Source organism: Triturus cristatus, chromosome 2_1 (assembly GCF_964204655.1).
Source record: "Triturus cristatus chromosome 2_1, aTriCri1.1, whole genome shotgun sequence".
Lineage (NCBI taxonomy): Eukaryota > Metazoa > Chordata > Amphibia > Caudata > Salamandridae > Triturus > Triturus cristatus.
In genome coordinates this window covers 791,477,996-791,505,457 of record NC_140581.1, presented here as the reverse complement: position 1 = coordinate 791,505,457, position 27,462 = coordinate 791,477,996, and positions in this window count along the sequence as shown.

Genomic DNA, 27,462 nt, shown 5'->3' with positions numbered 1-27,462 from the left:
ACCTGCCATATTCACAACTTCTCCGACTAAAAGGGATTTCCAGCACCAATGAACTGTATGAGTCCAGTAAAAACATGTGTATTTCCAAATTTAAACAACGGAAATATCCAAGCGACATCCTTGATAAAGCAGTGTTGAAGACAGACAGATCTCCACGACAAATACTCCTCCAACCTAAACGACCCAGAGATTCCACCACAAGCTCTTACAAAGGTACTCAGCCCTGTCTTAATTGTGGAAATTGCAATTGCATCATCAAGGGAACTACAATCCAACACCCACTACATGGTTACCCTATCAAGCTCATAGTGACTGCAACCTGCAACAGCCAAAATGTCATTTACTTATTGAAATGCCCATGTGGCCTGGTATATGTGGGAAAAACTGAAAGAAAAATTCGTATTCGGATAAACGAACACAAAAGTAACATAAGAACTCAACAGGCCAAATCACCCATTGCCACTCATTTTCATGAACATCAACATAACATATGTCAACTCCGTTTCCTCATCCTTGAACAGATTCCTGTATTGAAAGGACGAGACAATAACAAATTCCTATTACAGAGAGAAATCTTTTGGATCCACAAACTGAATTCTACCCAGCCTAAGGGTCTCAATGAACGTTACGATTTAGGCTGCTATTTGTAACCCGATCTCCTATACTGTTGAGAAGATGACTGTATATAATCTGTACCTCTGGAATTCATTGTTCACCCATCTACAATCCTTGAAGCGACAACGATTTCCTTTGATGTGACTGACTTTGCTTTTTCCATGCATCATATCACTGTTCATCACGTTTCCCCTATGTGATATTTGTGATTACATTTTATTTCTACTTCATTTCATTTTTGGCTTTTGCTTAGGACACCTTTTATATACACAGGAGACATTCACTTTCTTTCCGCTCGTCCGAGCACACCCTTCAGACGAACTACTAATCTGTCTTCCATGTCTATCGTTGTAGTTCACGTATACGTACAATCACTCTCCTTTAAATGAATACGCCTCCCTAACGCACTATTACGATCCACGAATCTCACTATCGCCGCAGCACCCGTGAGCGTTTTCTCGCTAAGTGATGGGATCTTGATTCTACAATTCCACCGTAAGTTGATGCCCGACTAACCACCCGCGCTTAGACCGCTTGATAACAGTTTTCTACCCACCCACTCTTTACTCCGTGGTTTAACGGGTCTAAACCTCACGGATACCGGAATATTACTCTTGTAACTCACCACCCACCGGGCGCCACAAACTTTGGACAACAGCATGTTTGTTCGCTATTAGGAACCTCTGACTTCACTGACGCGCTTACCAGCCAGCAGCACCACCTTTACCCGCACATTGACGTTAGTATACTTGGTGGTTTGTAAGCAAATGACACACGTTGCACTTTGAATAATTTCGCTTGTACTCAGCCTGTTTTTTCACTCTCGTTTTAGAAAACTTTATTGTTTACCGCATTTTTTCACACAATCTACGCTTTACTCTTTCATGTTCGTTTAATTGTGTATGATTCGATAAATGAGTCCTGCTTCCTTGTTTCCTCCACAGTGCCGCCCCTGATGAAGGGCTTGAACGGCCCGAAATGCATTGGGCATTTGACTAATGGATATTTGATAAATGAGTCGAGTTTGACAGAATGATGATAATTCTACATCCTTGGGTGAATGTTATGAATAAACTCAATTGACCCTGAATTACCGTTTCATTGCTTGGAACAAAACCCATGGACAAGGAGAACTTTGATTCTCTCTTTGAGTGCCACGAGTGACACCCTCCTCTCCCAGGAGTGTGCTTACTCAATTTTCATTTGATTCCCAACTCAGGGGGATATACTCGTTGGCACCTATTACTTGATTAATTTACCTACACTATTTAAACACGGAGTGCGCCCATTTCTGTTTCTTTCTTTTTGGATAATCTGTTGGGCTCATGCAGTGGGATTGGTGAAGGAGTTCAGAACTTTATAGAGATCCTTTGAAGAATTTCCTGCCTGATTAAGTTTAGTTATAATGTGAACTTTACATGCCTTTTTAAAATTCTTATGGTAGGTGGTGAGGGCCAATTTAAATGTAAGTCTTTTACTTTCCAGTTGGGATTTACGCCAAGATTTTTCTAGGCGTTTACAACTAGATTTTTCACTGCGTAAGTCAACAGTGTACCAGTCATCACTTTTTTTCCGAGAGTTGCTAAGCTGGTATGTCACGAGAGCCAACCTATCTATCACCTCACTCAAGGTATCAATAAAGGCCCTAAGTTTCATGGTGACGTCCATATGTTGATTAAAAAGCGGTGGGATGTATATTTTACTACAGGAATCAAACGTGAGTTTATGCCAGCGCCTTTGAAGACTGTTCAAGGAACGTCCAGTCACTAGGTTTTTAAGGCAGCTGTTCATCCGAAAAGGAATCATAAAGTGGTCTGACCACATCAGCAGGCAGGCGGGATGGACATTCAAATAAGAAATGTATAGTTTCATTTCAGATGCTATGGCACAGAGGCTCTCCTCGTCTGCTTCATCCAATGGGCTATCATTACCAGGATTTCAGGCGAGGCTAAATTTCTTCAAGCATTAGATGACAGAATTCACCAGCTCACTTCCTCAACTGCCATTGTCATTGTTATCATGTCATACCAGCACACAAGACCTGCTCTTACTCCAACTACAGAAGAGAATCGAATTCAATGCCCTTGGAATCGCCCATCATGAGCTTTTTTTCCTGGGCCTGCCTATTTTGCACAACAAATTGAACTTCTGTATTCTCCCATCATTCCATTGAAGCTCTTTTTTCTGGAGTCGCAGATAGGTGATTTCTTCGAAGTATTGGTTCTTCATCTGGAACTGCCTTCTACCTTAGCTGTTGGACTCTAACCTTCACAAATCAAACTTCCTCTTTTTCAAACTAGGTTTCGTAGTGGTCAAAAAGAGACATTCAGGCTTTACACAATGCCAAGATAGATAGATAGATAGATAGATAGATAGATAGATAGATAGATAGATAGATAGATAGATAGATAGATAGATAGATAGATAGATAGATAGATAGATAGATGGATGGATGGATGGATGGATGGATGGATGGATGGATGGATGGATGGATGGATGGATGGATGGATGGATGGATGGATGGATGGATGGATGGATGGATGGATGGATGGATGGATGGATGGATGGATGGATGGATGGATGGATGGATGGATAGATAGATAGATAGATAGATAGATAGATAGATAGATAGATAGATAGATAGATAGATAGATAGATAGATAGATAGATAGATAGATAGATAGATAGATAGATAGATAGTCCAGCACCAGTTTAAGACCCTCATACCCTCAAATAACATATTACACCATCAAAGCGGAAGTTTACTGACAAGAGACTCCCAGGGAACCCGTTTTTGCCAAGGGGTGTCTGTTTGCCGAAGAGAAGATGCCCTAAGGATTAAGGAATATCAGGCTCATGCATGGCCTGGGTGAAGAATTGACTTTCATGATGGGAGTTCAAAGGAGTAGGGTTAATGGAGTAATCTCAATGATATCTGTGATCAGACTTCAGTGGAAGAGTGAATCAATCACTCATCCTTCACTAGTGAGTACAACTCAAACCTGAGACAAAGCACAGTAGCATAAATGCTTGTTAGAATTTATCATGAAGTTGCCTGATTCACTCTACTCTAGGTTGAGTCAGCAGTTCTAAAGGGCACATTTTTACCTCTCACAGGAATTACTGAGTGACTTTTTTGGGACAGAATGAATCTCTATGCAGAAATCATTGTGGTTGGGTTACAGCAGAGTGGGGATTGGTTCAAAGTCTTTGGAACTCATGACACCACTACATATCTTTCGCCAAGTCTACTGAAGGACACCAAAACATTATTTACAACCAAAAGTTGAAAGATCAATCAGTGTAGCAATAGCTGCAGTAAATCCAAACACCTCAAATAATCAGTAAATCTGCCACATTGGACTTTGTTCCTTAGTCACGACTGTAATCGGGCTGTGACCGCTGCTTAACTTGGGTCGGGGCTAGAGCCCCCTCCAGCCCTTATCAAAGGAATGCAAGATGTAGGGGCTGATTTAGAGTTTGGTGGAGAGGGTACTCGATTACACTGGCGACGAGGTTCCCCCTCTGCCAAACTAAAGATCCACTTGCCTGTATTACAGTTGGGCGAACCTTAGACTACTTTGCCTTTGTTACTGATATACTCCCATTTAACCTCCTGCACCATTTAGATTAGATGGTCAAATGGCACATTTTTACTTTCCATTATCACAGTGAAACACCTGGTGGTAAGGGACAGTAAGACATTTAAATCACTTCACAACCATGGGAGAAACAAGGTGTAGAGGTCATTAGTTTTAAGGTCATTATTTTGGAATCTGAGCTTACAGTGGAATAATGGTTTGTTCAAACATTTACAAATTAACCTACATAAACAAACCAAAGGCATTTTTTATCCAAATTTCCTCAGTTTAACATACACTCCTTTTGTTAGCACGAACTTGACTTGGTATCGGGTATCAGAGCGCTTTATATAGCACCAGTTGCGTTGCATGAGGACACATTTTTGTTAGGCACGAGGAGATTAAGTGATTTGCCCAGAATCACAGGATGTTCAGTGTCATTGCCGAGACTCGAACCTGGTTTACCAGATTCGAGGTCGACCGTCCTCGCCGTTAGGCCAATTCCTCTCTCCTTCAGGATTTTTATAGATGAAGGTAGTTGAGGTGACCTGATTCAGAAGAATCAGGACACTTGCTACTACAGATTCGTTTTGTGACATAAGGTTTCCCACTTTGGGTTCCACCTAAAACTATCATAAAACAGAAAATTAAAGTCTTTATTTGTAATGGGAAAAAATCAGTGGTCGAAAGATCAAACATATACCAACCAATAGGTGACAGTGGTTTAGATTTTCCATATGTAGAACGTTACCTACGCGCATCCGCGAGTCGCCCAGTGCTTGAATACCCATCTGAAGACAAGGAAGCTGTGGGCCTTATGGAACAAGAATTCTCAAATACTACTGGTCCCCACATTCATTGGTTACCCAGAAAAAACAATAAGCAACTAGTCCACCCATTGATGAAAACAACCATAATTCCAGACCATTGGAACTGCATGCTGCAGAAGAAAAACACAATGACAAACCCTTCTTCTCTAATGTCTGTTGCTTACAATTCTGACTTTTATCCTGTGATGTTGGAGAAAACATTTTTGGTGACAACATGGTCCTCTAGTGTTAGGAGACCTATACAACAGTGGTCACGAGTCCAGTAAAGATATTATTAATTTATCACTAAACAACAAAATGTATCCACCTCAATTACGTCACTGGCCGGGGTTAAATAAGAAGGATCATTAGACCTGATCCCCTTTTGAAGAATTCTTTAAGGAGGGGTCTTTGAAGAAAATTGTTTCACTATTGGATAAAGGCCTCTGCTAACTAGGAGTTGGCCTAACCGTACGGCCAGGGCGGCCGACCTCGAATCTGGGGAACTGGGTTTGAGTCTAGGCAAGGACGCTGGACATCCTGTGATTCTGGGCAAATCACTTAATCTTCCCGTGCCTAACAAAAAAATTAATGTGTGCTCATGTAATGCAACCGGTGCTATGTAAAGCGTTCTGATACCCGATTCGGGTCAAGTTGTCGCTATATAAAACTCTGTAAAAAAACAAAGCTACATTTCTACAGGTCTCCATTAAAAGATAGAAAGACAAATTGCTTTTTCAGTTCCTAGAATATATATGGTCAACTATATAGACGAAAGTGGCTTGGGCCTTCCTGTTAGAAAATTAATCGAAAATGCTGATAAAATTGCAATGTGGTGGTATAAGACTCTAGAACACCTATATCCACTGCATGGTGGTTTGAATGGATGTTGGAAAGGAAGTGGCCAGAAGGGTTCACTGGGACATATGGTGATCATGCCTCCAGAAAATGACATTCTGATCTAATATTCTGATACAACAGGTCTCTGCATTTCGCTTAATCCTTTTGTTTTGTTAATTTGGTTATACTAAATGTGACTATCCACCGACATCATGCAATCGTTGGAATTTAGTCATGTTTATGATTGTGGTTGCCAGACTGACTAAAGTGCGAGAAGTTTGGATGTTCCTTATACTATCAACCTCTGCAGTTAAGGTGGACCACGATGAGGCAATGGAGAAAAATTCAGTAGTAATCACAGATAAAAAATAAAATAAAAAAACAGTGGAATAATAGATTGTGTTTTTCTTTTAATTCAGAGATTAAAAACAAATCTTAACATTATTTATTTAAAAGAAAACCCCTTAAAGGATACTGCTATTAAAGAAAGCAGTACACCCACAGTCCTCATGTTTGGAGCATACCTCTCCGTAATGTGGATGACGGAGACCTAAGTGAAAAGCATTTCTGGTGATTCTCTTGATCTCGGCGCAAATTAAAAGAGAGCCTCCTTCGTGCTTTCTAAGACACATTGGAAGTAGGTTTCTTTAGAAAAAGGAGCCTCTTTTTTGCCTTTCCTGCGTCACAAGACACCAAAAAAGCAAGGTCACATTCTTTTTTGTGACAATGGTGGGTGTTTGAATGCGAAACGTTGGTAGGTCAGTGTACTGACACACTCACTCAAAGAATATGTGTTTGAAGCCATTCAAATCCTGGTGAGGCCACTCAGGCGTTCATTCTTCTGAGGACGATAAAAATATACATCTGTAGTTTGTGCTTTTATGGATTATTATTAATCCGAATAAAGTTTTTGAAACTGAATCTTGAAACTGAAACATCTGTAGTATAGCAGTGAGTTTACACTTTACAAACACATGCTCTGCTATGATCTGCAGCCAGCTGCACCGTGTTTACATTGAAAATACAGATATAATATGAAAACAATTGCTTCATCCATGGAAGTACTCGGGTTATACAGAAAGTCTGCCTAAATAATAGTCTCATGGACTCAAAAGAAATTTTAAATGATTTAAAAAAGCTAAAATCCTGACTGAAAACAATGGAAACCAGTGGTCCAAATGTACAGGTAGAATTAGTCTGTTTATCATCTCCATCTAGGTCATTTCAGACTCTGTTTCCAATGTTGGACTTCTGAGTGATACATTAATGAATTCTGGGTATTGTAGTCTTGTTTTTCTTCCACTGAAATGATTAGACTAGCACACCGCGAATCAACGATTTGTGGGGCAAATGTTTAGGAGGCCTGGAGATCTTGTCTGAAATGGCCTAGAGTCGGGTGCTCACCCTATGCAGAATTACTCAGAACACCAGAGCAGAGCACTTTCGCGAGCACTTCATTGTATGCGTCATACTCAGTAAACTCCGCCCTCGCTGCTGCAGCTTATCTGTAAAAACAGAGACGGGCCAAGAAAGGACGAGGCGTCTTCAAAGCTGTCTGAAAGCATCAGATGGCTTAGCAAGTGCATTGACATGGAGCGTGCAGAATACAATGGCGCCATTTACATATAGCAGAGCTGGGCCCTGAGACAATGAGTCTTTGCGACAGGCAGGTTCATTGACGGCGGGGTCTTCGCGGGCTCCAGCAGAGGTTTACGGGGCGTGTATCTGACAGATAAGATGAGCCAAGGGCCCGCCTCACGAGGGGGTCGTATCTGTGCAGCGCGATCCATGGGAAAGGCTTTTTTAAGATACCCCCCAAAACTCCAGAGAACCAACAAAGCAACTAAACAAATACTAGTGGGGAGCTGACAGGGAGATTGGGCCTAGCTGGATCCAGATGGGCTACCGATAACACAACAGGATGCAAATGTATGGGTGTAAATTGAATTATTAGCGCACTTTTCTCAAGCTCGTTCCCAGGAAACAAGAATCTACGACGGCAAGTAAATAACTTTTCCTTTGAAGAAAAAAAAAAGAAAAAATGTGCTTTTAAAATGTACATTTTACGTACGCTTCGGTCCTGCCTCCTTTACGTAGACACGCGTATTTACAATTGAATGACACATGAGTGTGTAAGGTCGACATTGTATGAACACTTAGACATCTACAACTTTCTTGTGTTTCCATGGGTACTCCAGAGGTTTTCGCGAATCACAGAAAAATCAGAAATCGGTTCAACCCCAAGAGGTAATCTACAGAGAATACCTTTCCAACTTTTACTAAATTTTCCTTCATGATTTCCGTGAGCTTAAAGCAAAGCAAATACATTCAGAGCGTGGACAGAACAGAAGACTGCTCACACTACTCACAACATGAATAAATAAAACTACTGTTATGTCCGTTTCAGGGGAGTAAATATTGGTACTCATTGGGGAAAATAGTTTGTGAGCAGAGACCATTTTTCTGACAAAGCAATGACAGTGTGAGACATATTGTACCAAATTCCCTTTTGAGAGGAAACGTTATGAAAAGAATACAACATTTACAACGTTATAAAACTGCTGGTCCTGACAAAGAGCTCAGTTAGTCACAAAGTCTGTAGTCTCAGTTGTTTGAAGGCGAAAGTTAGCTTTTATGTGTCAGTGCTACTACCTCTCGCGGTTACCAATGGCGCATAAAAGCACAACATACATTCGCACGCACATAGACACCCCAGATGGGAGGCTGGGCAGCAGCGGAAGCTCGATGTTGATGGGCTGAACAGTCATTGAAGCCTGCACCAATCAGACTGCAGAATAATTATTGTGTCATCTGAGGTTGCTGCTGGGATTGCAAATCATCTTTATAGGCCCACCTACAACTCAAGAATCCATTTCCTGTTTTGTCATTGCCATCCTGCAATGTTCACAAAGGCTTCGCCTCAGCAAGATACTCATAGTTATTTCTTTCTTGAAAATGGAGGTGTTACTCTCTGTGAATTATTTAAGCTAAATAGGTCATGGAGAGGAGACAAACTTTAGCAAAGACACTGTTCAGCTCTTTTATTGGCTGCCAGCCTCACTACAAACAACGTCACTGTCCTAAGGGTGCCTGGTGAAGAATCTTCCACATCACTGCCACACCTCTACTGGCTCTTGCGGCTGCCGGGGCCTATTAAGGCACTTCTAGAGGCCGCAGTTTTAAAATTTCTAAACATTTGTTTGCTCATCTATCTAAAAGTTACTTGTGGTCTGCACAAAAAAGTCACTGAGACAAATGCTCTGCCTATCCTAGTCTCCAGATTGCAGTCCCCTCCTGACTCAGTTCATGTAGGATTTATTATTTGGTCTGGTTATTTTATAACCAGACCTGTACTGCAAATGGAACACGAAGGCTTCAATAGGATTGTCCCATTTGTGATTGACGTTTGAAGGGTATTGTCAGCCTCAATTTTCAGCTTCTGCTACTGCACTAACACAAGAACAAATCTTAGTGGTGGGGTTTAAAAGTTACAGACCTTGCCCTTAACCACTTGCAAAACACATGGTAACGTTCATTCCATACACACTGGTATTGACACTGGTAAAGAGCAGTGGTATCTGACAGGGAGTCAAGTAGCACAGTCTAAGCTAAGCCATGGAAATGAAGCACAGTATCAGGGTCACTGGAATTATGTGGCAATGAACGACCACATTAGTTGGAGGAAAAAAAGGAAATTCTGAAATATATGGACATATTTGAGGCTGATAATTTGAGCACTTGGTGTGTTTTCTGCAAAGAAGTATTATTTGGCAGTATTTACTATATACTTCAGTAGAGGAAAGGCTAAGTATGTGCAAGGAAAAACTGAATATGTGCCAAGAAGAATCTAATTATGTGACATATTTTAGATCAAATACAAATTAAGTGGCACAATTTGTGCCATTGGTAATTAGCCAGTATGAAACTTTAAGACATAAAAGAGGGCCCAGTGCTAAACAAAAATGCACAGGGTTTTAAAGAAAGAAGTCGTCCATTTAACATATAATTAAAATGTTATTCACTCATAATGTTTTGTCTTGCACGGCAGCACAACAACCTATTTAGAATTTGGGACAAAGACTTTTTGGCTCATCTTATGATGGACACTTTGTGAAACAGTAGTAACCAGGGGCGACTCCGCCACTAGGGCAGAGGAGCGTTGCCCCACTGCTTTCTTGCAGAGAAAGCCAAAACATAAAATGGTAATAACTAAAAGTTATTACCATTTTATGTTTACTTTGTGAATTGTGGGTGGGCGGGGCTGCTTTGCTCTTTGAGCAGTGGAGGAGTAGTTTGCACACTGTGTCTTTATGGTTGGCCCTCTGGGCCTCCCAAACCAGTCATGCACACTCTGCCCTTTCTCCATGCAGGCTGCATTGCAGCCTACATGGAGAACTTCGCCACCCCATTAGCACCTGGCTGGGCAGCATCCCGACCAATCACAACACTGATTCCAGCATTGTGATTGGCTTAGGGGAGGGTCCAGAGGGAGCTTGGCTGCCTACTTTCTGTTCCTGTTGGAAGCAGGAGAGGAGGAGCAGGAGGCGAGAAGACGCGGGACCCGGCGGAAAGAAAGGTAAGTTTAATGGATTTTTTTTTTTTTTACCCACGACCCCCCCTCCTGCGACACCCCTGCGAATCCCCCCACCCGTGACCCATGGCGCCTGCCCACCACCTGCGAGCAATGCTGGCCGCGACTGGTAGTACAAGCATTGGCATAGCCAATAGGTCTCGCCTTTGGGACCTTATAAGTGTTTAGCTACACAACAGTTGATGTTGTTGCACCAAGGATATTGTGCTGTATAACTAAATACTTATAAGGTCCGAAAGGCGAGTTCTATTGGCTATGCCAATGCTTGTTTAGGTAGCTATAAGCTCCACAAATCAAGCATACTAATAATAATTTCTCTCTCTTCTCAGTGGCAATAGTCTAAATTTTCAAACAGTTTTTCCCCTAAGAGCTAAGTGTATTGATGAATATCAAGGATTTTTTAAATGCACATATTATTCATCAATACATACACCCCACCAGAGTACTCCATTTAATTGGCCATCAAGCATGCTGGGAAATACTCTCAACAAGGCACACAAATAAATGAATTAATGCAGATGTCCGCGTGACCCACATGGTCTCAACAGAGGACACAGCAGCATAGTGTTAGTGCCCAGCACCAGGAATGGTTGTCCCTTGTCTATGTCACTGTTTTGCCGGACGCGCGCACCCAAGGACGCGTTTTCCAATTAACCTCGAAGCACCCCCAGACCTCCTTTACCTCGCTGATGCCTCACAAACGTAAAGTGGTCGTTAATATAAGGAAAACAAAGCAGGCCAGGCCCCACGTGGTATTAAAGTGCCCACGAGGAGCAAGTGCACATGTAGCGTCAATGAGAAATGAACTGGCGGCCGCCAAGCAAGCCAACCGTGCACGTATACACAGAGCAGCTCCCAGCAGCAAGGTGCGGTTTCAACTGGAGAGCTACTACGACTGAGAGGGGTGGGGGCATACACGCCAGCGGGGGTATGGAAGGGGGTAATGAAGAACTATGGAGAACGGAAAATAATGGGCCACAAACTGGCCATGCATGCCCAGTAAGTGCATCTGAGGAGACAAGCGAACCAGTAATCCAAAGGAGTCAGTCCGGTTGGACCAGCTCCGCGGATCCCTGGCAAATCTTTAACAGTTAGGAGCAGCAACGCACAATGTCAACACAGGCTTTCTCTGGTCATTCATTAACAGGGGGCGGTGCCAGACACAGCTCGCACTTCGTGCACCTTACTTATTTAGACCTGCAGGCCGCGGGCTCTATCCTTGCACAAGTGGCTCTGTGCAAGGCGGGGGAGGGGGTTGTGGGTCAAAATGGCAGCACAAGTTAAAGCGATCTTGGAAGCATGCGCCGCGATGACAGCTGGGAGTCACCGCAGCAAAGGCAGACAACTGCAGGAGCAGCGGAAGACGAGACAACTGTAGGCTTTGACGTAGGCGAGGGATGTTCGGGTTGTAAGCAGTATGTAGAACTGAGGCAATGCGTGGTGTCCCGAAAGAAGGCAACCCACCCAGGACACAAACTACTGTAACCTACAAATCACGTTGAAGCCCCTCTGGAAATTTGTATCAAGCTCTAAAGACCACAGAGGGTTATGCAATTACATATAGACTGATAGACCAATGTAAGCGGGAGACATTAATGGAACATATAAAGAAGGTGACCGTGCTGTGGACTAAGAAACAAAACTTAAGATCCACCCTCACTAATGGTAGCACTTGTATGGACGGGTCTCTGGCAGGGATATGTGAGGTCAACATGAGGCAAAGAGAACAAGCACTGAAATACAAGCGTGGTCCCGCAGATGCGACAGTTAGTTGTGAGAGGGGGAGCAGGAGGTGAGCCCGTGAGTGGTGCGCGCGCGCGCGCTGGGGAGAGCAGCCTGTTCTTTTTCAAAGCACATACTCGTGCTTGTGGCGCACCGCTGCGCACTCCCGCAAGCTGTATGCCGCCACAAGTACAAGTATGTGCTCCGAAAAAGAGCTGAACGACGGCTAAAGGTCCTCCTTTGAAGCGCATGCGCGCTGCGTAGGCGAGACCTAAAAAACTATAAACAGTCCCAGGCTAGCAAAACTATAAACAGTCCCAGGCTAGCTACAAGGCTACCATTAAGAAGGAAAAATCTGCCTATTTTATACATCAAATTGAAACATCTAAACATTCCTCCAATGATCTGTTCAAGTCATAAACAAACTTACCAAACCTCCTGAAGATAGAGGAAGTAACTACACTCTAGCTTTTTGTGAGAACATGGCTTCCCATTTTTGTAATAAGGTAGAACAAATCTACAATCCGTTTACCCGTCTTAGATTTCAACACCAGCCCTATCCCAGCACCAGATTCCTTCCTTGAACCTAAGTCTTTGGACAAAATCCTTAAACCCAAACTCAGTCAATTCTCTCCTGTTACGTAAACAGAGGACTTTAACCCTCTCAAGTCTATTAAAGTGGGATCACCCCAAGATCCCTGTCCCCCTTCGATTCTCAAAAAGGTCCCTATTCTTTTCGCCTCTTATCTCACTAACATCTTTAATGAGATGTTTAGCTCGGGGGTCTTCCCTAAACTGTGGAAAAAGGCCTCCATTCTACCACTTCCTAAAAACCCCAGGGGCAGATTTACCAGCCCCTTGCGCCACTTTTGCCTTACTTTTCCCATGTTAAAAAGGACGCAAAAGTGGTGCAAGGGGCTTGTAAATAAGCCCCCCAATTTGGACACTGATAATCCAGCAAATTATCGCCCTATCTCGAGGCTGTCATTTCCAACGAAAATAGTTGAAAAACGTATTAATTCTCAACTGACACAGTTCATCCAGGACAATCAGACATGGGACCCTGCCCAATTCAGCTTGAGGGCCGAGCATAGCACGGAGACGGCTCTAATCAAGACTACAGATTAAATAAAAACTATTCTTGATAAAGGAGGGTCTGCAGCACTTATCCTCCTCGATCTGTCGGCGGCGTTCAATACGGTGGACCATGCCACCGTCATTTCCCGCCTTGAAAAATCGGGCATCCACGACAAAGCTCTTGACTTACTCCAGTCATTTTTAACAGATAGGGAGCACTCAGTTAGGTTGGGAAACTTTACATCTAAGACCTTTTCCCTCCCGTGTGGGGTCCCTAAGGGATACTCCCTGAGTCCCCTACTCTTCAATATTTATGTCATCGAACTCTCCTCTCTGATTAGATCATTCGGGTTTTTGCCCACTTCGTATGCAGACGATACACAAATTGTCCTTTCCGCATCAAACGAAGTAGAATTTAATACCTCCCAGTTTCACGACTGCATGAGAGCAGTCAGTAACTGGATAGGCAAGCACTGCCTTAAATTGAATTAGGAGAAAACCAAGGTCATTCTATTTGGCAAAAAACCCCAATTCTGGAGCCGAGCATGTTGGCCTACGGAGTTGGGAACTCTTCCCATCCAGGTCCAAAAAGTAAAATATTTGGGCATAGTCATTGATGAGAAATTGAATCTTAATAAACATATCTGCTCGGTCATCTCCTCCAGTTTCAATACTTTGAGAATCATTAAGAAGATTCTCTCGTTCATTCCCCTTACCTCCAGAAAAACAGGGATTTCCCTACTAATCCTTTCCAAATTGGATCACTGTAATGGTCTATATGTTAAGGTCCAAAAACAGTACACAAAGAAATTACAAAGTGTTCAAAACGCAGCAGCTAGGCTTATTCTTGATTTGCCCAAATTTCATTCTTTCTCAGCTTATATCAAAAAGCTGCACTGGCTTATAGTGGCTAACCGGATCAAATTCAAAGCCTTACTTATAAAGCCTTACACGATTCTGGCCCCAGGTACCTTAAACAATCCCTCTCCTGGTACATACCCTATCGAGATCTAACATCTAAAAATACATTAATGATCTTGCGCCCTAGATTTAGGAGAGTCAAATGGGGGGGGGGGGCATTTGTTTCTCCTCTGAAGCTGCAGTGCTTTGAAAACAGCTTGCCCATAAATAGCAAAGCAGCTCCCACGTTACTGAGTTTTAGGAAACTTGTCAAAACTTGGCTTTTTAATGTTGAGCCTCCTCTGCTCCTTTTACACTGTAACACCCCAACTCAGCGCCAAGACACCCTTGGGTAATCGTGCGCTTTAGAAGTTTCCATAACATAATATAACTTAACATAGTAACATAAATGCAAAACTGGGAATGAAGACAAGAGAACATGAAGAAGATGATCAGTTGTGGAATTAGAAGACAGATGCCACTGGAGATCAAAGAAACAAAGACCAATGACATCCAAAGGTAGAATGTGGATCATTGTTACGGCATGTCACTATCAGATGTTTCCACCACTAGGGGCCTGATTACGAAGCCGTCTGGACCAACAGCCTCACTTCTGTCTTCGGGGGCCCTCTCCGACCGCCGAGACCAGGAAGTTTCCTCCTGCCGTATTACAATGCAGCTGCTGCTACCGTGGCGGATGCAGGTAAAGTGGAGCACATATCTCTGAATGTGTCCCTGCAAATCCATAAAAAACTCACAGAAAACATATGAATTGTACATACATGCATGGCATATGTGGGGATATGCCTTGTGCACCCCGTACCCCATTGCAGGAGTGCAGCAGAATTTGCATAGTCTAGTCAAAGGGGATACATACCGCAGAAGGACTTACCTAGATTCATGCACCCACAGGATCATTGTCATCAGGGTTCAGCTTCCGATGTGTGGGGGGGACCTGGAGGAAAGGATCCAAGGCAGAGACTGCTGGAGAGGGTGAGTATGCACCCCAAATTCTTCATTTCCGATGACTCAGTTGGACCACCACAGTCAGATTGTTGGAAACGCACATCATAATCCAGACAGCAGTCGGAGATCCCTGTACAGCTCCATGGATACAGTTTGTGTCTGATCACCGTCTCGGCGGTTGGCGAAAAACTGTCTGAGTCAGCGGTCTTTCAGCAGTCGGGTGCAGTACACAATGCATGCATTGTATTCCGGGGGTCAGACCGACCGCTTCTGAAGAGACCTTCGATGGTCCGACCCCCTCCAACAGGAACGTGGAAGGTGGTCAGACCAGCTTCGTAATCTGGCCCTAGGTAGGCACCTACGGCCTGATTAAGATGCAGTACAATTGTGGCATTGGCATTTGGAGATTCATGTGAGAGATGTTTTTCATTCAGTTTGTTTGGTTATTTTATTACTGAGTTTTTTTCCCCCCTCAGATTTGTCATCATGTAAACTAGAAAACAAGAATGAAAGCACCAATTTTAGGCATTGTGGTGCTAGGCCTGATCCGGAGGGCACGCTTAACTTTGAATAGCTAATGTAGGAACATGAGGGTCAGAGTCATACCAGATTTTCAAGATAAGCGTGTATGAAGCACTTAAAAGAAATAAAAAGGAGGAAAATTAATTTACGTATTCAGTGTTTATCTTACAAAATCTGGCATTAATAGTGCCCTGCTGGACTTATCTTTGAAAATGTTGTACTATGCAATGCAAACCATGGAGGCAGTTCTAATTTCAAATCACAATGGAAATTGAGCAAATGCAAATAGTCACAGGACCACTAGTCTAATTGAATATGGAAAAGTTTACTGACAGGAATATGGGGTGACATAAGTGGGTGAGGTTTTAGAGGTGACTAAAAAATGAGAACTACAACACCAGCAGGGCAAAGGCTCTTAGGAATAAAATTGCTCTATGCCATGAGTCACTAGGGTACCAGGCTGCCTGAAGCATCTAGTCGTGCCACAAGTGAGCCAAGTTATAGAGTTTATGGTTCGGGAGTTGTGGGGAATGCCATTTGATCATTATATCACTAAAAGGGTTGTGCTCCAGTACCCGGCATAACAGTCAGATTTCAGTGAAGGGTCTAGGCCACTAGAGTACCAGGACACCTGGGGGATTCAATAGATAGGAACTGTTGTGAGGTTTATAAGGTGTGCTTTGTCATAAAATATTTTGGAACAGGAGAGGGATTAATATTGAACCGTAATTTAAAATAAGAATACGGTTTCGGGGAGGGCACTGAGTAGAGCATATCCGCCATTGGTAAGCTGTTCATTCAGCTATTAATCCTGGCTCACCAAAAAGTATACATTTCCGATATAAGGCGGTGTATTGTATGAATCAGTTGCAGCATTGACTGTGATTTACCTTTATGTTTCTTGTTTTATTTAACTTATTGAATTGTTGGTTCATTGGACAACTTTGCTAGACTGCCCTGTCTCAAATGCATTTCAGTGATTGTGCTGTAGAAGGAATATGACAACAGATTTTTGAGTTGAACATTACACATACTGGAGTGGTTGTTGCACATTTATTGCTGGCCAATAAAACCCTAGGTGTGGCTTTGCAGTCTCAGGCAGCTAAAGAAGGGTCTTTAATGAAGGACGTGAGGGGGTCGAATGGGACCTTCCTTGAGAGGATAAATCTTATAGTTAGGAAAGAGTGGAGGTAGGGTACATCATCAGAAGGGGGTAAGGGCAGGAGAAGCTAGGTGGTTTGTATGAGGGGAATACCACACAGATGCCTCAGATGGTTTCTAATGCCTTCGTGGATGAAGGCAACATAATCAATAACGGGTATCAGACAGATGACATAGCTGAATCCAAGGGGTAGGGACGGCTGGTTGAAAAAGGTAGTTGGAAGGTGGAACTATCAGGAATGAAGAGAAAAATGAAACAAGGAAAGAGCCAGGAAGAAGGTGCACAGTGAAGAGGTTGGGTCGGGAATAGGAGAACGGGTTAATGAAGCAATGTAGTGATAAAGGAGGAATGGGAGTGGAAGTGGATCAGATGAAACGGAATGATGAGAGGGAAGAGGTGGTGAGACAAAGCAAGTTCACAGAGTGAAGGAAAGCGTGAGGAAGAACAGGAAAAGAGGTAATCTCAAGAATGGAAAGGGAGGCAAGGTCGGAAGAGGGGAGGTATGTAAAGATAATGATGATACAAATTTTGCAATGCTACTGTAGAAGCTGAGGGTGAGCCAGAGGAGAGAACAAAGGAGGAAATATGTGATGCAGTAGAAGAGAAACAGTACTGAAAGTAGGGCTGACAGTCAGGCGTGGCACAGTCGACAGCAACGAGGACAGAAGTAGGAAGAAAATCTTGCAAGGGTGCATGTGGTAGGGAAGAGAGAAGAGCAAAACCAGTCTGATAGGGAGTCACAGGTATGAAAAATCCAGCAAAAGGTCCCAGGTTATCAAAAAGGCGAAGAAGCGATAGAGAAGTCACGTTTTTTAAAGGACTTAGGGATACTGCAAGAAAGAGGAAGGCGAGACTGGACAACAACTGTAAAGAAAGTAGGAAACCAGCTGCTGCAATTATAGCAGTGCCAGTGCATAGGTGAAAAGCATCAGTGGAGGCTGTCATGATTGAGATCTGAAGAAAATGATGGAGGTAACATCATGAGCACTCTGTGATGAAAGGGCACTGTGAGCTGTGACCATGCAGCAAGGAGATGCAGAGGAGCACGCTGTGAGTACGCCGCAAGGAGGAGATGCAGAGGAGCACGGTAGATGCGGGCCGGCTGAGCTGGAGAGGTATGGCGAGCTCGTATTTTTTTCACTGAGCCCCTGGAGACCTCGGAAATCGCTGCCCTCCACCTACTGAATATCACATGAACCGCTTATCTACTGCTTTACACAAGTAAGCCACATGCCTCTCGCTGGCTGCTGATTGCCAGAAGACTTGAGCACGAGTGCCGGTGTTGGTTGTAATAGTGCAGGGCCCTAGGCCCTCATGCACGCATAATGACTACACACAGACGCATTACTTGGATAGTAGAACTGGCACAGGGCACGTGCGCCCGGCCCCTTTTATTGGCAGGGTCACAAGTCCAGTGACGCCGGTGGTGAATGTGTGTGGGGTGTAAGCCAGCCCTCTGGGAGTGGCTGGTACATTTCAACAACTAGAACAGTGACCAGCAGGTCACTACATTCCTCCCAAACTTCATTCAAACTGGAAACAGTAAAGTCCAACCTGTGGGAGAGAATAAACAAAATAACAAACTTCCGCTGAGTCTCTTTAGCTGCCTGCACAAACAAAAGACTATGGTACTCAGCAGCTGTGGCCACCATTTCTTTTGGGCACCGTTCATTGGGGCCCTGCGGGTCCTGTCTTCTTTCGACTCTGTGCATGGAAGTTGACATCACTGTCTTTCTCAGCATAGCTCTGGTGGTGATGGAGCAGGTAGAGTGATGGTGGATCGGATAGAGGTTACTTTCCACCAATCAGTACTGGTTGTTGTGTCATTCCCACACAGGCAGCATTGCTTTTCTCTATGAAATGGTGGACTAGTTGCCAGACATCCCTCTCACTAGGATGCCCCTCTCGCAGGTGTTCCCATCTCATGGATGTCCCAGAGGCCCTCTTCACTAGGCTTCCACTGGACTGGGTGCACTTCGCCGTGTCGTTCCAACATAACCCTCGGGATGTGTTGAGGAAGTGCTGCTAGTCTCACCTTCATGTCCTTAGCTCCACCTGAAGGGTAGTTGTTGGCTCCTGCCACTTAGCACGAGATCTTCGTCATCCTGGAACCCACGGAAGTGCGGCTGTAGACTCATCTCTCGTGGCGGAACCCGCTCTCACTGGTGTCCCTGAGGCCTTTGCCCCTGGGTTGCCATGGTCTGGTGTGGAGTGGTCGGATCCTCTTCTTCAGGACGACCGAGCAGTCTCACCGTCCAGTCTCCTGTGCGACCCCGAAGGTCGTCGTCACCAATGGTCCAGTCTGCTCGCCTCTGCGATCACCAGGTGTTCCGAAGACTCATGGATAGGTAGATCCTCCAAGTACCACCGATGTTCTCCAGGCCCTGTGCTTCAAGTGCTCCAATGGTCTTGCCACTCAAATTCCTCTTTCTTGTTCTTTTGTTCGCGACTTAGTCTAGTCCACTCTTCTTACCTGTCTTCACTGACCAGGCCTCTCCGTGTGACGTGCACTCTACACGGGTTTCCCTGGTCTTATCCTACCCCTAGGACAATGCATTCTCATCCTACGATGACCAGACCTGTCGTCCCGACTTTCTTCGTGTAACTACTCATTCTCAGTCTTCATTCTTTTATTTCCGGTCGTTCTTCTCTGACCTCTTCTCATGTCACCGCCTCTTTGACCTCTTCTCAGAACGACGCTTCTTCGACCTCTTCTCAGATCGATGCTTTTTCTACCTCTTCTCAGGTCACCACTTTTCTGACCTCTTCTCAGGTCACCGCTTTTCTGACTTCTTCTTCACTCACTACTTTCATTTCTCCACCTGATGGTTCACCTGCTTCGGGATGCTTGTGCACCCGGTCACTTACCTTGCGGTGCCATCCTTGCTTCACTGGATTCACCTTTCTCCATCTTGCTTATTTTGAGCTTTCCCCTCCAGGCAACACAGTTCACTCTCTGCTTCCCCTATGCACACGGCAGTTCAGCATCACAGTGGCCCACGGCTATCCTCACTGCTGCAGTGACCACCTATGGCCACTAGGTGTCACTGTGTTCTCACAAGCCTTAGCTGCCTTTCTTCTTAGGGTTCCCTTCTCCTTTCACTTGATACCCCCAGGCGTCTCCTGTTTCACTCGCTGAATGGGGCTTGCTTACTCTCTTCTCAAAATGGAATGATTAATGTCTTAGGGGTCTACCTGTCCATTCAGTCAAAACCTGTTCGCTGTCCTCACCATCTGTTTTGGGTCGCAACAGTTGCCACTGCTCTGCATTCCTGTATTCCTGGAGCTTTCCTGCGCATTGTCTCTTCACCATACTTATACTATTTTTTTGGTCAACCCTTTATTTTACTCCGTGGTTGGCAGCGTTGCATCTCGAGACCTGTAGGTGGTGCTTCCACGTCTTCCTTTCTCTTCCCGGTTACAGCCTCTGCCTGGCTGGGCCACGGCAAGCGTTCTTTCTGTCGCCCACCTCACTCTCTTCATCCTCAAAGGTTGTGCAGTGGCCTTGCACCACTCTGGCACCGCAGCTTTCCTTCACATTGTTGCGGCCGTTGTTATGGTAATTCTGCCTTTTGAGCTGATTGTGATGCCGCACACTGGCCACTAGATGGCAGTGCTGTTTCTCTCATATCACCTAGTATCTGCAGCTTTCTGATGCTGCGGGCCTTGTGCTCACCCTACTCTTGGGCGGGGCACCTTCTCCAATGGCGCTGCCTGAATCCACTCTGCGGGGGACTCACACGCCACAGGACTTCACAGAGGGACTTCCTCCCCTTCACCATAAGTTTTTATTTTCTGTTCTCCGCGCTGAGGTGCGCCGCTCGCCTAGGGTGGTCTACACTCACTACCTTCCAGGTGGGTCCCTCGCAGCAGTCTTCCGCAACGGAGCCATCCGCGCCGTGGCATTCTCACTCTTCCTCTTAGCCGCGCGGGGGTGGAGTCTACACATTGCTTGCATGCTCTTCTTGATGAATCCGTTTGCACCATCTCCGTAAACTGCCTGCCGGTGGTGCCGCTTTCACCAGTCGCGGGGGCTGGGCCCGCTGCTGCTCGCTTATCGCAGCATGGGCAGCACCTGGCCTCACTGCCTCCAACGCTCCCCTCCATTGCAGGCGGGGGACCATGCCTCCATATCGATCATGCGCGGCCGGACTAGCCACCAGTCTCTCTTCCTGGTGCCCGGTAAGCGTTTTACATTCAGGCCCTACAGGAGGGCACATTCGGCCTCCGTAGAGTCTCAAGGGTGAGCGCTTTTCCACATTCTATACCTCACATTCTCCCTCCTCTTCACATGATCAGCGGCCGCAGGCCGCACACTGTCCCTTCTTTGCTCCACCCCTCCACAGTAGCCTCTCACCTCACGAGCTGCGCGGGGGGCTAGAGCGCCGAACGGAGACTCCGGTGCTCCATCTCGTCTCTTTCCGGTGGTCTCCTCCTCGGGACCTGGGGTTAGGCTTTGGGGGCTCTGTTACTCCGTACGGAGGTGGGAAGGAGTGGACGCTACTCCTCCCTCTTCTTTCAGGGTTCACTTGTCGTCCGATGTCTGATCAGGCCTACTCCTCCTTTACCACCGGGTTTAGAGGCGGGCCAACGTCTCAGCAGTCTGGCCTCGCTTGTATCTCTCCTCTGCCATCAGAGGGGCTCACATCACGCCGCATGGCGCAGCAACGTACTCTTCCGAAGTGGGGTGGGCTCCCGCTTCCTCACCTTCACCCCGGGGCTCTTCACATGCCCCGCGGGTACTCCGGCATTTCCTTCGCTTGCTGAATGGGATGCCCTCAACATTGGCAGCATTTTCCCCCTTCAACCACCAACAAGGCGGCTGCACACGCAGTTAAGTCCCGCTCGTCGCCAATGTAAAAGTGCAGGGCCCTTGGCCCTCATGTACGCATAGTGACTACACACAGACAGATTACTTGGATAGTAGAACTGGCCCAGGGCAAGTGCACCTGGCCCCATTTATTGGCAGGGTGACATGTCCAGTGATGCCTGTGGTGGATGGGTGTGAGGTGGGGTGTAAGCCAGCCCTCTGGGAGTCGCTGGTACATTACAACTAAAACAGTGACTAGCAGGTCATTACATTGGTGTCGGGTCAGAACTAGCAGGAGCTAGTAACGGCAAAGAAAATTGGCAGAAAATCTGTGTTAAGGCAATGGCTTTATGTGGAATGAAAAAAGTAGGGGGGCTGTCATAGGGGCGTGGCTGATGTAATTAAGGGCGTGGCGTAAAACACTTGAGCTAAAAATCTGTACTTAGCATAGTGTGTTGCTACACTGGTATTTTGTTGATTCTTTTCAAACATCCAGGCACTAAAACTTCATGGGTTCCGGAGTAGCATGCTACTTGCCGAAAAAAAGCGCTTTGACACCCCATCAGGGGTAGCAAGCGCTCTACAAATGCAAACCTTTTTTCCCTCTTTTATCCCTCCGCTATTCTTCTTGATCCAAATAACAGACTAACATACCCACCACTCAAATTACTTTCATATTTCACTAACCTAATTCACCATTAATCCTTTATGGGTTCCGGAGTAGCGTGCTACTCGCCAAAAAAATGCACTTTGACACCTCATCATGGGTAGTAAGCGCTATATGAAACAATTACAATACAATACAATACATTCAAAACTCTACTTGCTCCTCTCCTCTTTAAGCTCTATCTCAAAGACATTGATTTGGGCCAGTTCCCTCCAGAACTGGACCTAGACACCATTGTAGCCATACACAAGAGAGGGAAACCCCCTAAGGACCGTGCGTCCTAATGCCTGATCTCATTGATTAACACCGAGCTTAATATTTTTACTAATATACTGGCCAACAGACTACTCCCAGTGTTCTGCAGGCTCATTCATCCGGATCAATGTGGCTTTAGACCTCACCACAGTATCCAACACTGTATCCGTAGAGTGCATACTGCAGTGGCACCTTACCATAAACTCTACTCTGATCCCCACCGCCCTCATCCGTCTCGATTTTGAAAAGGCCTTTGACTCCCTGGACTGGTTGTTCCTCTTCCAGGTTCTCAACAAAATGGATTTTGGGCCACTCTACCTCTGCTTTTTGAAATTACTTTATGCCCACCCTCGAACCCATGTAAGCCGATTGCACTTTTTCCCCAACTTTCCCAATTGGCGGCGGCACCGGACAGGGATGCTTGCTTTTACCTCTACTATTCACGTTAGCGATCGAACTGCTCGCGGCATTGATCCAAAGTGACGCGCAACTCTGGGGGTTCTGGCAAACTGACTTTGAGGACTGCAGAGGGCCATATGCGGATGATGTTCTCCTTTCACGTACTGGTCTCAAAACTTGGGCCCACGCCTGCTTCAGATTCTGCATCCCTATGAAGCGGTCTTTGGGCTCCAAGTCAACTGGACTAAATCACTCCTGGTCTCCCTCAAGGGCAACGTCTCCACAGTTGACTGACAGTCCTGACTTCTGATACCTTGTTGTTTACATGGCCCTGATACTGAAGCTAACTTGGAGTCTGAACTTCCAGACCATCCCAGACATATGTAGTGAAAGATATGGCCAAGTGGGCAAACCTGCCCTTCACTATCCATTGCTGAGTTTCACTCTTCAAAACGATGATCCGATCCAGGTTCCTCTCTATCCTGCAAAGGTTCCCTCTCTCCATCCCACATGCCTGGTTTGAGCATTTCATGGCCTAGATACGAGGATTCCTCTGGGTTAACAACACCCCTAAGATTGCCTTCCAGAAATATATACAGTCCACATATGACAGGGGGATAGGCAGATAGGCATGGTTGACCCACCCCTTTACTATCAGGTATTCCAGATTCAAGTGATTAACAACAGGTTATTTGGGAGTCAGGAAGACTCCGTCTTCCATCTTGAAGTGTCCCTACAGGGCCGGCAAAGCATTGACAGGCTATTATATGGGGGTTCACTTCTAAGCTTGCTCCCAGAGCACTCCTATGCTGACGGGCCGCCCATCAATGGATCCTGTGGGACCCCTATGCAGGAAATCCCCCTATTGAATGCCACATGGCAAAAATCCTCTCTGCACTGTCTAACATAATTGAAAGGCCGATTGACTGCTCACCATGTGTAGCTCTACTGGGGGTTCTGGATGATGTGTGGGGGCACTGGGTAGAACCTATTCTAGTAGGTCTTCGTGCCACCCTGGCAAAATGGAACAGTGCCAAGAACTGGAAATTAAACAGAGCCTCATCGCAAGCTGCATAGAGAGCACAATATGTGTATGTGACATATTTTGGGTTTTTTTTGTACTACTTTTTATAGCAAAAATCAATAAAAAGTGGTTATAAAAAAGGGACAAACTCTATTGAACACCTTTTTATATATTTCCATGGGGTAGAATCTCATTGAGAATCCTATGTCTTTTATGTTGCATGACTGTTTAGATTAGCTCAAGCTTATCAGTAGGAACAAAAATGCCCTAATTTGACAGATACTAAAGTGCTGTCAGCCTTTGGCTAGTAGAAGTATCTCAACAAACGTACAGGGACTGGTTGTCCATTTATTTCATCAGGAAATTCCCTGGGGGACTAGAACCATTGAAGGCTGTTTTTAGGTCACAGCCTACCAGACAGCACAGCTGTCTGGTTTGCTAAAGACATCTTGGGGACCTTCAGAAAGTTGGCCTAGGAATGCCTTTTGCCAATTGATTACTATTGGCTTTGTAATTTGCAACTCACATTTTCTGGTTTCGATTTGCTGGCTTTTTTTGCTTTAGGCTTTCCAGGTTCAGTTTGTCCCTCCTGTTGTCTAAACTGGCAATTACTTACTGTATTCTTCCACTAACTCACTTTCTGTAATCAGGCCTTTAAATCTTGTTCAAATCTTGCCGCATTTACTGTGCAAAGACAGAGGCCAAATGTCAGGCTGTGTCTTCGAGGGAAATTGGTGTTTATTTATTTTTTTGTGTCACTTCAGAGTGAGAGGATTCAATCATGCTGGCTACTGTGGTCTTCTTAGTAATGATAAATGCCTGCGCTGATCTGGGATTTGACGTGTCTGGACACAGCCCCTAAGAATTGTTATGCAGATTTTCTGTATACATTTGGTATGTGGTCCTTTGCATTTTAAAGCTTCTGCCTTTGCCACCAAGCCTCTTACAACAAGTAGTTGTGCTATGCTATCGTGCAGGTGTTTAGAATTGCCATCTTTAACCTCTTCAGTGCCCCGCCCTTTCCACGCCCTGTGCCGGGCGTTTCATTAGCGGGCTGGGTTCAGGACGAGATAGTCTCGTCATGGGCACAGCGCAACCGCGCTCCATGACGAGACTATCTCGTCATGGGCACTGAAGGGGTTAAAGATCGTGTTAAGTTTATTTGTTCTATTGTGCTTGTATCTCTAGAGCGAACTGATTGCCTGAAGTGAAAACCCTCTTTGTAACCCAACAGGGACATTGCGAGTGGGAATGGGAAAAGTTTGTTGATCACTGCGGAAACGGCGATTTGTTCAGGTAGAGAAAAAAAAAAAGCGTTTAGTTTCTCCTTCCTGTATATCAGTCCCTCCAGTCTTCTGCCTTCATGCTCAGAAGAGAAGTTTATTTACCATGCTTGCTACTGGGCTTTTATTATCCATCCTTTCTACTTATTATTAGAGATAAAATAACAGAGTGCTTCTCTAACACACGGCGCTGAATGCAACAAGCGTCACATGTGCTAGTTTTATTTCCAGGTACCATCCATCACCTTAGGTGCCCTGTTTGTTTTAAATTCATCATTGCGACTTTTATAGGCACGTGTTCAGCAGCTCTGTGGATGCACTTGGGAATTGAAGTGTTGCTCTGGGAGATGCGATTGGTCTTTTTTTCATCATTTACCATGTTTAGCCCTGCATTAGTAGTGCCATTTATACATGTGTACAGCTTGAATACTCATCACACCACACCGCGCAATTACAATACTTTACAGTCAAACATTGACAAAGACAACAACAGCTTGTCACTTACAAAGGCGAGATCTATTGACTTTGTCAATGCTTGTTTAAAGGCGGAGGTATGCTGCTTCTGTCTCCCTTTGTCTGGGTTTATGGAAATACGCATACTATGAGGGGAAATATATATATAGAGAGAGAGAGAGAGGGAGGGGAAAAGAGAGACGGAGAACGAGAGAGGTAGAGAAGTAAGAGTTGATTTAAAAATTGTTGGCAGGTCGCCTTTTTGTTCCCAGTCAAGTCCTGCAAAGGTTCAGGATTTGTGATGATGACAATTTCCCAACATTTAGAATATTTGCCAGCTCCTACCATCCAATGACCACCATTAAATTTAGGTTTTTAATGCTATTTCCCTCCCTCGTTATCTTCCGAAAAGCGATGGCAATCTCCCCGTGTCCTTGTACACAGAATTTCTAGCTGTCACTTTCTAATCAACTAACAAATCGGCATATCAGCAACAACCGGCCATAATTATCGCTAAGCGCACTTAGCGCTAGGATAATTATCGCCGGCTAGTGTGGATTTTTATCGCTGAGATAGCGTGCTATTAGCAACGTTTATCTCAAAAGCGATAAAAATCCTCACGCTAACTGCCTAACGTGAGATTATCGCAGGAAACCCAGCGATAATCTCACGAAATGTGGCGTTAGCTTGTTGATAGGGACTCACAAACTTAGCCATGATATCCACCTGCCATAGGATAACATGGCTAAGTCAGTCCTGAAGCAGGCGTAAGAAAAGTAGCGATACAGAGGTTATCGCTACTTTTCTTGCTGCTATGCTTCATACCGTGGGGCTTGGTGATAGGGGAAATGTCGCTTAGCGACATTTCTCCTGTCATGTCAGGTCAGGAACGCCCACTTTGCATCTCAGAGATGCAAAGCTGGGCGTTAGGAATTCCTACAGCCAACGCAAGTTTTCACGCGTTAGCGTGAGCTTGCTAATTAGGCGATAAAATTATCACCGCTTTTCGGCCAAAAACGGCCGCAAAAGCGGCGATAGTTCTATCGCCTCGCCTTGCTGATATGCCCCAAGGTTCCTCCTTGGTATAAGTTGCAGTTGTCAGGTTCAGTTGGTTTCTGCTGGACAAAGATTCAACGCAGAAAGCTCCTGTTCATTCCAAGTGTATCTTGAAACTATTAAAAATGTGCATATTGGTTTAAAATGTTGTTTCTAAATAGTCGAATAAATACTGTTTTCTGTTGGAAAGATATAGATTAATTGCCCAAAAAAGTTGCAGCTGGATCCAATAGACACCATGGTCACTGACCAATGGGAAAGTTTTCAAGGGCAAGCTTAAACAGCCCATCCTCGCTCCTTATACCATCTCACTCTTCGTCGCCTGCCTGGGACCTTCCAATCTGACTTGCACTCTCAGGGCAAAGTAGGTGCAGCGTGGTGTCAAAAATTCTGCCAATCCAATTAAATAAAAAACATATTGTCACACTGTCTAATATTTTTGTTGGATTTAGACAGGGTGAATCAAATCTCTATCAACTGTCTGTTCACCTAAAAGCAAATAAGTTCACAGCGTGCACAATATAGATCAACAAATGAGAAATGTGTTTTTGACGGAAGTGTGAATGTACCAGGGCATTAAACATGGGGTAGGAGAAAGACTTTGCTGCCCCAGCACGACAGCCAGGGGCTGAGGAAATACAACAGAATAAGGAAGAGGGACATGGGCACAGGGCAGAGAGGACAGAAGCAGAAAAATAAAGGCTGCGATCGCCAAAGGCACAAGTAGGTC